This window comes from Pan paniscus, chromosome 1 (genome assembly GCF_029289425.2).
Source record: "Pan paniscus chromosome 1, NHGRI_mPanPan1-v2.0_pri, whole genome shotgun sequence".
NCBI classification, from domain to species: Eukaryota; Metazoa; Chordata; class Mammalia; order Primates; family Hominidae; genus Pan; species Pan paniscus.
In genome coordinates this window covers 87,329,223-87,343,580 of record NC_073249.2, presented here as the reverse complement: position 1 = coordinate 87,343,580, position 14,358 = coordinate 87,329,223, and the positions used below count along the sequence as shown (strand labels likewise).

At 42.5% G+C, this 14,358-nt stretch overlaps 1 long non-coding RNA gene across 1 annotated transcript; it reads left to right on the top strand.

Moving 5' to 3' along the window:
* Positions 1-340: 340 nt before the first annotated feature.
* Positions 341-9,287, top strand: LOC117976071 (uncharacterized). Its single transcript, XR_008625357.2, has 3 exons — positions 341-3,465; positions 3,879-4,151; positions 4,330-9,287. It is a non-coding gene; the product is annotated as an uncharacterized LOC117976071 (long non-coding RNA).
* Positions 9,288-14,358: the final 5,071 nt, after the last annotated feature.

Below are 14,358 nucleotides of genomic sequence, written 5' to 3'. Positions count from 1 at the left end.
ATATAGGATTTGCTTTCAACACTTGGATAAGAAGAAAGGAAGAAAAGTATACATAAAATAAGAGTGGCAAAAATAGTAATAAATATTGAGTTTGTGTTGGTAGATATTTTGGGAGTTCATTTACAATTATCTCAACTAATGCTTGGCTGAAAATTTCTAAAAACAGTCCTATGTTAGGCCAATTCTCTTGAATTATTAGCAGTTGAGAATGGTTTTCCACTTTACTAGAATACCCTTACTTTCTCACATTATGGAAAGTAAGAATGAGATAGGCAAATTTGCAGATAACCTTACTGCCCTAACTAGAGTCCCTTCTCCCAGGAATTTTGAATCGGGAGAGAAGGAAGAAATGAAGACAGGGAGAGAGAACGGTGATGAGTCTCTAGATATGGCTAGCCCTATAATAGCTGTGTACTGGTGACCATATTCTACCAGTAGGCAGGTGGAGAGAGAGCTGATCCAGAAAGAGAAAAGTAAATTAGACACATACAGAACAGGGTCAAGAGACAGTCCTGGTTGGTGTCCCCTTGGTTTTCATTTCCTAGATTAAGTGCTTTTTGAGTTCTGGCTACATGCTTGCCCTTGGGCTCTTTATTCTTGTAATTATCCACCCCTTAACCCCATCATAAGATAGTCTACATTAGTGTTTATTACATGATGCCAGTGGTATTTTATTAATCCAGCCCTATGTAACAAAGTCCATTGCCAATCCAAAGAAGTATTGGGTCAAGCTCATCAATGCCAACAGTGCTGGAGGAATTTTTTTGCTGATCAATTGAATTGTATTGCACCTGTTTTCTTAAAAAGTGCATTGTTGGGACAGACCATGTAGCACCTTCCACTTAATTCCTATTACTTATTTGGAGGTAGCAGCACATGGTGGTTTTATTCTTTTCATTTAACTTTGTAAACCATTCAGGGTGTATTTTATGTTAAGGGTAAGACAGGGATTTAAATAGAAAAAACCAGCCAATTATTATTGTTATTATTATTGAGACAGAGTCTTGCTCTGTTGCCCAGGCTGGAGTGCAGTGGCACAATCTTGGCTCACTGCAACCTCCACCTCCCGGGTTCAAGTGATTCTCCTGCCTCAGCCTCTCGAGTATGGATTACAGGCACATGCCACCATGCCTGGCTAATTTTTGTATTTTTAGTAGAGATGGGGTTTTACAATGTTGGCCAGGCTGCTCTCGAACTCACGGCCTCAAGTGATCCACCTGCCTAAGCCTCCCAAAGTGCTGGGATTACAGGTGTAAGCCACTGTGTCTGGCCAAAACTAGCCAATTATATCAGAACCATTTCATAAGTGTATTAGGTTCTTCTACAGTGGAATCTCAATATTTCTGAACAAATGAGGACTATAAGGACTGAAGCTGAGGCAAGTGTCTAGCCCAATTAAAAGAAAATAACACATTGTATATATGTATCAAAATATCACATTGTACCCCATAAATACGAACAAATATTGTGTCCATTTAAAAAACTGAGTGAAAGATACAGAGATTTCCCATATGCTCTCTGCTACACACACACACACACACACACACACACACACACACACACACACACACACACGAAGAAGGAGGAAAGAAAGAACAAAAGAAAAAAAGCCAGGAAGCAAACAAGAAAGAACGAGAGAAAGAGATATGGTTAGCTTTGTGCACCTACCCAAATCTCATCTATCTCATCTTGAATTGTAATCCCCACATGTTGAAGGAGAAACCTGGTGGGAGGTGATTGGATCATGGGGGTGGTTCTTCCATGCTGTTCTTGTGAAAGTGAATAAGTTCTCATGAGATCTGATGGTTTCATAAGTGTCTGGCATTTCCCCTGCTTGTACTTCTCTCCCCGGCTACTGTGTGAAAAAGGTCCTTGCTTCCCCTTTGCCTTCCACCATGATTGTAAGTTTCCTGAGGCCTCCCCAGACATGTGGAACTGTGAGTCAATTAAACTTCTTTCCTTTATAAATTACCCAGTCTCAGGAAGTTCTTTGTAGCAGTGTGAGAATGGAGAAAGAAAGAAAAAGAAAAAAAAGGAAAAGAAAAGAAAAGAAAGAAAGAAAGAAAGAGAGAAGTGGTTAGCAAATGTGATCATGTGATCAGCATGGGGAACAAAGAGAGTTTAATCTATTAGCTGTTCATGCTGCAGAACAGGACTTAATGTTCTCTTTTGCCTTCCTCTTAACTCCTTGTGATCTTCAAGGCAAACCAGGTCAGTCCTGCCACCATGAAACCTCTTGCTCAGCTTCTCCTCTTTCTCCTCCAGTTTCAGAAAGGTGAGTGAGTCAGAGGCTCCTTCCCTGACCTCCCAGGGGGTAGGAAGTCTACACAGGCACAGCCCAGCCAGATATTTTCAGAACTGAGACCTCATATTAGGGAGATTGGGGGACAAGAAGATAGAAGACATTGAGAGACTCCTGGACATGGGAAAGACTGACTAGGGAGTGAATGAGGGCAAGGAGGAAAAGGAAAAGAGAAAAATCTAAGGTACATAGAATAATGACATTGTGAAAGTCAGAGTTGGAAGCATTCTGAAAAGCTCTGCATTTTATCTCCCTTGTTTTAAAAAAGAAGAGAAAAGGACTGGAAGAATCAACAGGCTTCCCCAAAGCTGCACATCTCAATAGAGGCAGGATCAGGACTAAGAAGCAGGTGTCCTGTATGTCATCTGAGATCTTTATATCACATACCTTTGAGATACCAGAACTGCAGTGACAGTGAAACTCCAGTTCTGTGGGGCAGAAACATTTCAGAAAATAGGAAGTTGTGAGAGTTGAAATCTCAAACTGAAAAAAAAAGAGGGACCAGGCAGGGCAAGGCTGGCTTCTGACTTCCCCAGTGGTCTCCATTCTGGTCTTCCAGGGCCAATAGCTCTCAGGGGAACACAACCCCAGAGACAGGGATGAGTGATCCTAGCTGGAAGGATCCCTGGGGTGATCACTGGAGATCCCAGCAGGAAGGAGAGTTTAAGCATTGCCCACTTTGAGCTCCGGCCACAACACCACTGCTAATACCTGTTTATGTCCAACATTCTTGTGGGCCCCAACATAGGGGAGCTATGACTGACTGGGAGACTTGTGGGGAGGGACAATTGTCAGGGACATTTTGTAGCCTTTTCCTTCTGTGTTCACAGGGAATCTAGTTTCACAAAGCAGCTCAACCCCATTGATGGGGAATGGGGTTCTGGGGGAGTCAGTAACTCTTCCCCTGGAGTTTCCTGCAGGAGAGAGGATCCAGTTCATCACTTGGCTTTGCAATGGAACATCTTTTGCCTTCCTAGAACCCTATGAAGGCAAAAGTCCAAAAATCTACGTGACTCATCCGAAATGGCAAAAGCGACTGAGCTTCACCCAGTCCTACTCCCCGCAGCTCAGCAACCTGGAGATGGAAAACACAGGCTTTTACAGTGCCCAGATAGCCACAGAGACCTCTGCAAAGCTGTCCAGTTACACTCTGAGGATATTCAGTGAGTAAGGGCATAGAGGACCAGGTCCCTACTGGTAAGGGTGAGTGGGCTACCCACTAAGCCTGGCGGGCTGTATGACCCTTGGTAAAGGCGGTCTCCCAGTTTCACTTTTTGTCCGTCCAGAACCTTTCCTAGGTAGATTCTTTTTCTTTTCTCTCCTTATTCTTTTTTGTCCTTCTTCAGTCTGGCAGCCCCTGGCTGTGGTTGTGGCTGGCTGAAAAACATACAACTTACCCCTTCCTTTATGCCGGTGCTCAAGAGTTGGAAATGAAAGAGTCAGAGATCTTTGCATTAAAGGGGTCTGGATTTCTTGCTGAGTTCTTACTCCTTGATGATCTGAGTCTTCTCCTAGCATGACCTGGAAAGGTCCTTAATTGCTATTTGTGTCTTTTAAAATTACTGTTTCAAAACAGAGCAGCTGCCAAGGCCTCAAGTTAGAGTGGATTCTATCATCTCTGAAAATGGGATCTGTAATGCCATCTTGAGGAGTTCTGTGGAGGAAGGAGGAGAGACCATCACATATGAGTGGACATCAATGGGACCAGGGGCTGCTGTGTCCCACGTGGGGTCAGTCCTCTATGGCTCCTGAAGTCTTCATGACCTGGATTGGATCTACACTTGCACAGCTCTGAATCCTGTTAGCTACAGCAACTCTACTCTTATCCTTGCTGCACAGCTTTGTGCAAGTAAGAGTCCCCTTCTGGTCTCTCTAGCACCCCTTGGAAATGTTTTGTCTGGTCTCTGTAGCACCCCTAGGAAATGTTTTGGGGTGAGGGCACAGCAGCCCTTGTCACCTGCCAACAACCCTCATTCGACTTACACACATGTGCTCTGTCCTCTCTCATTCTACTTTCTCTCTTTCAGGTTCCAAGGCAGCTGAAGGCACCTATTGCCCAGTGAAATGGATTTTCCTGGGGAACAGGCTTCTTCTCCTTGTGTTCCTTGGTGTCCTACGAACTTGGCATATTCAGGCACAGGTGCTCAGCAAACCCTTGAGGCCTAACTCAGGGTAATAAGAGGCCACCAGTACCCCAGGAGAGCCAGGCTGTGCCCAACTGAGGCCATTACTTTTCTGTGGCTCAATTAAATTACATTTATTGACCCGTACTCTTTTCAAGGTGAAGTACTATGGATTGTCAAAGGCCATTGGGATAAATTTTTTTATTTTGTCATGTCTGAGCCCATGTACATGCTTATTTTTTTTTTTAAAAAAGAAGAAGTTTGGTCAAGAAGAGATAAAATAACTGCACGAACACCATATGTTATCTATTCTAAGCATATTTTTTCTCCACAATTTAAGGTTTCTGAAATCAAGATAAGTCATAATATAAATGTATACAGCTAAAAGGAATAGGATGTTTTTCTCCCAAAATATCATTATTAAAATGATCTGTTTTTTAAAATTCAGTGGTGTCTTCTGTTGATAGAGATGTAAATTAGTACACTATTATGGAAAAACAGTATGAAGGTTCCTAAAACAATTAAAAGTAAAACTACCATTTGATCCAGCAATCCTACTACTGGGCATATATCCAAAGAAAATTACATATCGAAAGGATATCTGCACTCTCATGTTGATTGCAGCATTATTCACAATAGCCAAGATATGGAAGCAACCTAAGTGTCCATCAGTGGATGAATGGATAAAGAACATGTGGTATATATACACAATGGAACACTATTCAGCTTTTATTTATTTATTGAGATGGAGTCTCACTCTGTTGCTCAGACTGGAGTGCAGTGGTGTGATCTCAGCTCACTGCAACATTGCCTCCCGGGTTCAAGCAATTCTCCTGCCTCAGCCACCCGAGTAGCTGGGATTACAGGCACGTGCCACCATGCCCAGCTAATTCTTGTATTTTTAGTGGAGATGAGGTTTCAACATGTTGGCCAGGCTGGTCCTGGCTCCCGACCTTGGGTGATCTGTCTGCCTCGGCCTCCCAAAGCGCTGAGATTACAGGTGTGAGCCATTGAACCCAGCCAGCTTTTAAAAAGAAGAAAATCTGTCATTTGCAATGGCATAGGTAGACCTGGAAGACCTTATGTTAAGTGAAATAAACCAGGCACAGAAAGATACATACTACATAATCTCACTCATATGTAGAATCTAAAATAGTTAAACTCATAGAAGTAGAGAGTAGAATAGTGGTTACCAGGGGCTGGGATAGTTGGGTATGATGTTGGGGACATGTTGCTCAAAGGATACACAATTTCAATTACGAAGAAGCTCAAAAAATCTATTGTACAATATGGTCACTATAAGTTAATAATATATTTCAACTTAAATAAAAATTTAAAATATCTTAAGAAGCAATACAAATCTGTTCAATATTTATTAGAACTAGATAGTTCAAGGGGCAGTTCCAAGATGGCTGAATAGGAACAGCTGCAGTCTACAGCTCCCAGCATGAGCGATGCAGAAGATGAGTGAGTTCTGCATTTCCAACTGAGGTACTGGGTTAATCTCACTGGGGACTGTTGGACAGTGGGTGCAGGACAGTGGGTGCAGCGCACCAAGCATAAACCAAGGAAAGGGGTGACAGACGGCACCTGGAAAATCGGGTCACTCCCACCCTAATACTGCGCTTTTCCGATGGTCTTAGCATATGGCACACCAGGAGATCATATCCCATGCCTGGCTTGGAGGGTCCTACACCCACGGAGCCTCACTCATTGCTAGCACAGCAGTCTGAGATCAAACTGCAAGGTGGCAGCGAGGCTGGGGAAGGGGAAACCACCATTGCTGAGGCTTGAGTAGGTAAACAAAGTGGCAGGGAAGCTTGAACTGTGTGGAGCCCACCGCAGCGCAAGGAGGCCTGCCTGCCTCTGTAGACTCCACCTCTTGGGGCAGGGCATAGCTGAACAAAAGGCAGCAGAAACTTCTGCAGACTTAAATGTCCCTGTCTGACACCTTTGAAGAGAGTAGTGGTTCTCCCAGCACGCAGCTTGAGATCTGAGAACAGACGGACAGCCTCCTCAAGTGGGTCCCCGACCCCCGAGTAGTCTAACTGGGAGGCACCCCCCAGTAGGGGCAGATGGACACCTCACACGCCAGGTACTCCTCTGAGACAAAATTTCCAGAGGAACAATCAGGCAGCAACATTTGCTGTTAACCAATATTCACTGTTCTGCAGCCTCCACTGCTGACACCCAGGCAAACAGGGTCTGGAGTGGACCTCCAGAAAACTCCAACAGACCTGCATGCAGCTGAGGGTCCTGACTGTTAGAAGGAAAACTAACAAACAGAAAGGACATCCACACCAAAACCCCATCTGTACGTCACCATCATCAAAGACCAAAGGTAGATAAAACCACAAAGATGGGGAAAAAAAACAGAGCAGAAAAACTGAAAATTCTAAAAATCAGAGCGCCTCTCCTCCTCCAAAGGAATGCAGCTCCTCACCAGCAACGGAACAAAGCTGGATGGAGAATGACTTTGATGAGTTGAGAGAAGAAGGCTTCAGATGATCAAACTACTCTGAGCTAAAGGAGGAAGTTCAAACCCATGGCAAAAAAGTTAAAAACCTTGAAAAAAGATTAGACGAATGGCTAACTAGAATAACAAATGCAGAGAAGTCCTTAAAAGACCTGAAGAAGCTGAAAACCACGGCACGAGAACTACGTGACAAATGCACAAGCTTCAGTAGCTGATTCAATCACCTGGAAGAAAGTTTATCAGTGATGGAAGATCAAATGAATGAAATGAAGCAAGAAGAGAAGTTTAGAGAAAAAAGAATAAAAAGAAATGAACAAAGCCTCCAAGAAATATGGGACTATGTGAAAAGACCAAATCTACGTCTGATTGGTGTACCTGAAAGTGACCGGGAGAATGGAACCAAGTTGGAAAACACTCTGCAGGATATTATCCAGGAGAACTTCCCCAATCTAGCAAGGCAGTCCAACATTCAAATTCAGGAAATACAAAGAATGCCACAAAGGTACTCCTCGAGAAGAGCAACTCCAAGACACATAATTGTCAGATTCACCAAAGTCGAAATGAAGGAAAGAATGTTAAGGACAACTACAGAGAAAGGTGAGGTTACCCACAAAGGGAAGCCCATCAGACTAACAGCGGATCTCTTGGCAGAAACTCTACAAGCCAGAAGACAGTGGGGGCCAATATTCAACATTCTTAAAGAAAGGAATTTTCAATGCAGAATTTCATGTCCAGCCAAACTAAGCTTCATAAGTGAAGGAGAAATAAAATACTTCACAGACAAGCAAATGCTGAGAGATTTTGTCACCACCAGGCCTGCCCTACAAGAGCTCCTGAAGGAAGCACTAAACATGGAAAGGAATAACTGGTACCAGCCACTGCAAAAACATGCCAAAATGTAAAGACCAGCGATGCTAGGAAGAAACTGCATCAACTAACGAACAAAATAACCAGCTAACATCATAATGACAGGATCAAATTCACACATAACAATATTAACCTTAAATGTAAATGGGCTAACTACTCCAATTAAAAGACACAGACTGGCAAATCGGATAGAGTCAAGACCCATCAGTGTGCTGTATTCAGGAAACCCATCTCAGGTGAAGAGACACACATAGGCTCAAAATAAAGGGATGGAGGAAGATCTACCAAGCAAATGGAAAACAAAAAAAGGCAGGGGTTGCAATCCTAGTCTCTGATAAAACAGACTTTAAACCAACAAAGATCAAAAGAGTCAAAGAAGGTCATTACATAATGGTAAAGGGATCAATTCAACAAGAAGAGCTAACTATCCTAAATATATATGCACCCAATACAGGAGCACCCAGATTCATAAAGCAAGTCCTTAGAGACCTACAAAGAGACTTAGACTCCCACACAATAATAATGGGAGACTTTATTTTTTATTTATTTATTTATTTTTATTGACACTGAGTCATAGGATGCGTAATCTTTATGGGGACATCTATCTGCCTCATGACATGCTTATTATAGATTTCTGTGAATATCTTTTTTTTTTTTTTTTAGTATTTATTGATCATTCTTGGGTGTTTCTCGGAGAGGGGGATATGGCAGGGTCACAGGATAATAGTGGAGAGAAGGTCAGCAGATAAACACGTGAATAAAGGTCTCTGGTTTTCCTAGGCAGAGGTCCCTGCGGCCTTCTGCAGTCTTTGTGTCCCTGGGTACCTGAGATTAGGGAGTGGTGATGACTCTTAACCAGCATGCTGCCTTCAAGCATCTGTTTAACAAAGCACATCTTGCACCGCCCTTAATCCATTTAACCCTGAGTTGACACAGCACATGTTTCAGAGAGCACAGGGTTGGGGGTAAGGTTATAGATTAACAGCATCCCAAGGCAGAAGAATATTTCTTAGTACAGAACAACATGGAGTATCCTATGTCTACTTCTTTCTACACAGACACAGTAACAATCTGATCTCTCTTTCTTTTCCCCACATTTCCCCCTTTTCTTTTCGACAAAACCACCATCGTCATCATGGCCCGTTCTCGATGGTCGCTGTCTCTTCGGAGCTGTTGGGTACACCTGCAGAAAGGCTGTCACTTCACACTTGGAAGATTGCACAGTGGCCAGGCAGAGGCGCTCCTCACTTCCCAGACGGGGCGGCCAGGCAGAAGCGCTTCTCACTTCCCAGACAGGGCGGCCGGGCAGAGGCGCCCCTCACTTCCCAGATGGGGCAGCCAGGCAGAGGCGCTCCTCACATCCCAGAAGATGGGCAGCCGGGCAGAGGCGCTCCTCACCTCCCAGACGGGGCAGCCGGGCAGAGGCGCGCCTCACCTCCCAGACGGGGCAGCCGAGCAGAGGCGCTCCTTACATCCCAGACGATGGGTGGCTGGGCAATAATGGGAGACTTTAACACTCCACTGTCAACATTAGACAGATCAACAAGACAGAAAGTTAACAAGGATATCTGGGAATTGAACTCAGCTCTGCACCAAGCGGACCTAATAGACATCTACAGAACTCTCCACCCATTCTCCATCCATACAGAATGTATATCAACAGAATATATATCAGCAGAATATACATTCTTCTCAGCACCACACAGCACTTATTCCAAAATTGACCACATAGTTGGTAGTAAAGCACTCCTCAGCAAATGTAAAAGAACAGAAATTATAACAAACTGTCTCTCAGACCACAGTGCAATCAAACTAGAACTCAGGATTAAGAAACTCACTCAAAACCACTCAACTACATGGGAACTGAACAACCTGTTCCTGAATGACTACTGGGTACATAACGAAATGAAGGCAGAAATAAAGATGTTCTTTGAAACCAAAGAGAACAAAGCCACAACATACCAGAATCTGTGGGACACATTCCAAGCAGTGTGTAGAGGGAAATTTATAGCACTAAATGCCCACAAGAGAAAGCAGGAAAGATCTAAAATTGACACCCTAACATCACAATTAAAAGAACTAGAGAAGCAAGAGTAAACACATTCAAAAGGTAGCAGAAGGCAAGAAATAACTAAGATCAGAGCAGAACTGAAGGAGATAGAGACACAAAAAACCCTTCAAAAAATCAATGAATCCAGGAGCTGGTTTTTCGAAACGATCAACAGAATTGATAGTCTGCTAGCAAGACTAATAAAGAAGAAAAGAGAGAAGAATCAAATAGATACAATAAAAAATGATAAAGGGGATATCACCACCAATCCCACAGAAATACAAACTACCATCAGAGAATACTATAAACACCTCTATGCAAATAAACTCGAAAATCTAGAAGAAATGGATAAATTCCTCGACACATATACCCTCCCAAGACTAAACCAGGAAGAAGTTGAATCTCTGAATAGACCAATAACAGGCTCTGAAATTGAGGCAATAATTAATAGCCTACCAACCAAAAAATGCCCAGGACCAGAAGCATTCACAGCCGAATTCTACCAGAGGTACAAGGAGGAGCTGGTACCATTCCTTCTGAAAGTATTATCAATAGAAAAAGAGGGAATTCTCCCTATCTCATTTTACGAGGCCAGCATCATCCTGATACCAAAGCCTGGCAGAGACACAACAAAAAAAGAGAATTTTAGACCAATATCCCTGATGAACATCGATGCAAAAATCCTCAATAAAATACTGGCAAACCGAATCCAGCAGCACATCAAAAAGCTTATCCACCATGATCAAGTGGGCTTCATCCCTGGGATGCAAGGCTGATTCAGCATACGCAAATCAATAAACGTAATCCAGCATATAAACAGAACCAAAGACAAAAACCACATGATTATCTCAATAGATGCAGAAAAGGCCTTTGACAAAATTCAATGACTCATGCTAAAAACTCTCAATAAATTAGGTATTGATGGGACATATCTCAAAATGAAAAGAGCTACCTATGGCAAACCCACAGCAATATCATACTGAATGGGCAAAAACTAGAAGCATTCCCTTTGAAAACTGGCACAAGACAGGGATGCCCTCTCTCACCACTCCTCTTCAACATAGTGTTAGAAGTTCTGGCCAGGGCAATCAGGCAGCAGAAGGAAATAAAGGGTATTCAATTAGGAAAGGAGGAAGTCAAATTGTCCCTGTTGCAGATGACATGATTGTATATCTAGAAAACCCCATCGTCTCAGCCCAAAATCTCCTTAAGCTGATAAGCGACTTCAGCAAAGTCTCAGGATACAAAATCAATGTGCAAAAATCACAAGCATTCTTATACACCAATAGCAGACAGAGAGCCAAATCATGAGTGAACTCCCATTCACAATTGCTTCAAAGAGAATAAAATACCTAGGAATCCAACTTACAAGGGATGTGAAGGACCTCTTCAAGGAGAACTACAAACCACTGCTCAAGGAAATAAAAAAGGATACAAACAAATGGAAGAACATTCCATGCTCATGGATAGGAAGAATCAATATCGTGGAAATGGCCATACTGCCCAAGGTAATTTATAGATTCAATGCCATCCCCATCAAGCTACCAATGACTTTCTTCACAGAATTGGAAAAAACTACTTTAAAGTTCATATGGAACCAAAAAAGAGCCCGCATTGCCAAGTCAATCCTAAGCCAAAAGAACAAAGCTGGAGGCATCATGCTACCTGACTTCAAACTATACTACAAGGCTACAGTAACCAAAACAGCATGGTACTTGTACCAAAACAGAGATATAGACCAATGGAACAGAACAGAGCCCTCAGAAATAAATAATGCCACATATCTACAACTATCTGATCTTTGACAAACCTGACAAAAACAAGAAATGGGGAAAGGATTCCCTATTTAATAAATGGTGCTGGGAAAACTGGCTGGCCATATGTAGAAAGGTGAAACTGGATCTCTTCCTTACACTTTATGCAAAAATTAATTCAAGATGGATTAAAGACTTAAATGTTAGACCTAAAACCATAAAAACCCTAGAAGAAAATCTAGGCAATACCATTCAGGACATAGGCATGGGCAAGGACTTCATGTCTGAAGCACCAAAAGCAACGGCAACAAAAGCCAAAATTGACAAATGGGATTTAATTAAACTAAAGAGCTTCTGCACAGCAAAAGAAACTACCATCAGAGTGAACAGGCAACCTACAGAATGGGAGAAAATTTTTGCAATCTACTCCTCTAACAAAGGGCTAATATCCAGAATCTACAAAGAACTCAAACAAATTTACAAGAAAAAAACAAACAACCCCATCAAGAAGTGGACGAAGGATATTAACAGACACTTCTCAAAAGAAGACATTTATGCAGCCAAAAAACACATGAAAAAATGCTCATCATCACTGACCATCAGAGAAATACAAATCAAAACCACAATGAGACACCATCTCACACCAGTTAGAATGGCAATCATTAAAAAGTCAGGGAACAACAGGTGCTGGAGAGGATGTGGAGAACTAGGAACACTTTTACACTGTTGGTGGGACTATAAACTAGTTCAACCATTGCGGAAGTCAGTGTGGCGATTCCTCAGGGATCTAGAACTAGAAATACCATTTGACCCAGCCATCCCGTTACTGGGTATATACCCAAAGGATTATAAATCATGCTGCTATAAAGACACATGCACGCATATGTTTATTGTGGCACTATTCACAATAGCAAAGACTTGGAACCAACCCAAATGTCCAACAATGATAGACTGGATTAAGAAAATGTAGCGCATATGCACCATGGAATACTATGCAGCCATAAAAAAGGATGAGTTCATGTCCTTTGTAGGGACATGGATGAAGCTGGAAACCATCATTCTCAGCAAACTATCACAAGGACAAAAAACCAAGCACCACATGTTCTCACTCATAGGTGGGAATTGAACAATGAGAACACATGGACACAGGAAGGGGAGCATCACACACTGGGGCCTGTTGTGGGGTGGGAGGAAGGAGGAGGGATAGCATTAGGAGATGTACCTAATGTAAATGAAGAGTTAATGGGTGCAGCACACCAACATGGCACATGTATACATATGTAACGAACCTGCACATTGTGCATATGTACCCTAAAACTTAAAGTATAATAATAAAAAAAAGAACTAGATAGTTGAGACTATTTCATAAAATAGCATTTAACTGCTTTGAAAAGGCAATAAGTAGCCCCAATAGGTGCGAAAATATTCAGAATCTGCTAATCCCATCCTAGCATTAGGAAATTCATCAAGATTAAAATTTTCATCATAAATATCAAGTGAAGGCCAGGTGTGGCAGCTCACACCCGTAATCCCAGCATTTTGGGAGGCCGAGGCAGGCAGATCACCTGAGGTTGGGGGTTCAAGACCAGCCTGGCCAACATGGCGAAACCCCATCACTACTAAAAATACAAAAATTAGCTGGGCATGGTGGTACACACCTGTGATCCCAGCTACTCGGGAGGCTGAGGCACAAGAATCGCTTGAACCTGGAAGACAGAGGTTGCGGTGAGCTGATATCGTGCCACTGCCCTCCAGCCTGGGCAATAGAGTGAGATTCCATCTCAAAAAAAAAAAAAGAAAAGAAATATCAGGTCAATATAGTCAATATTAAAAAATTTTTTTTAGTTTATTGCAAAGAGATCTGTAGGTAGGAAGCAAGATGAAGTACCTTAATACTTTCTTACTAGCTGGTGAAGGTGGGCTACATGTACAATTGAAGATAAATAATATTCTGGGTGGAGTGGCTCACGCCTATAATCCCAGCACTTTGGGAGGCTGAGGCAAGTGCATCACTTGACCTCAAGAGTTTGAGACCAGCCTGGGCAACATGGTGAAACCTTGTCTCTACAAAAAAATACAAAAATTAGCTGGGTGTGGTGGTATGCACCTGTAGTCCCAGATACTTGGGAGGCTCACTTAAGCCCAAGAGGTCAAGGCTGCAGTAAGCTGTGATCGTACCAGTGCACTCCAGCCTGGGTGACAGAGTAAGACCCTATCTCAAAAAAATAAAAATAATAAATAATAAAGTACATGAAATCACAGAGAGTAGTTATCACAATGGTGGAATATATCGTGTAAAAATAATCTAACAAATATAATTTCTTTTTTTTTTTTTTTTTTGGCTCATTTCGCTGTTTTATGTATATTTGTTTTTTTTTTTTTTTTCTTTTTTATTGATCATTCTTGGGTGTTTCTCGCAGAGGGGGATTTGGCAGGGTCACAGGACAATAGTGGAGGGAAGGTCAGCAGATAAACAAGTGAACAAAGTTCTCTGGTTTTCCTAGGCAGAGGACCCTGCGGCCTTCCGCAGTGTTTGTGTCCCTGGGTACTTGAGATTAAGGAGTGGTGATGACTCTTAACGAACATGCTGCCTTCAAGCATCTGTTTAACAAAGCACATCTTGCACCGCCCTTAATCCATTCAACCCTGAGTGGATACAGCACATGTTTCAGAGAGCACAGGGTTGGGGGTAAGGTCACAGATCAACAGGATCCCAAGGCAGAAGAATTTTTCTTAGTACAGAACAAAATGAAAAGTCTCCCATGTCTACCTCTTTCTACACAGAC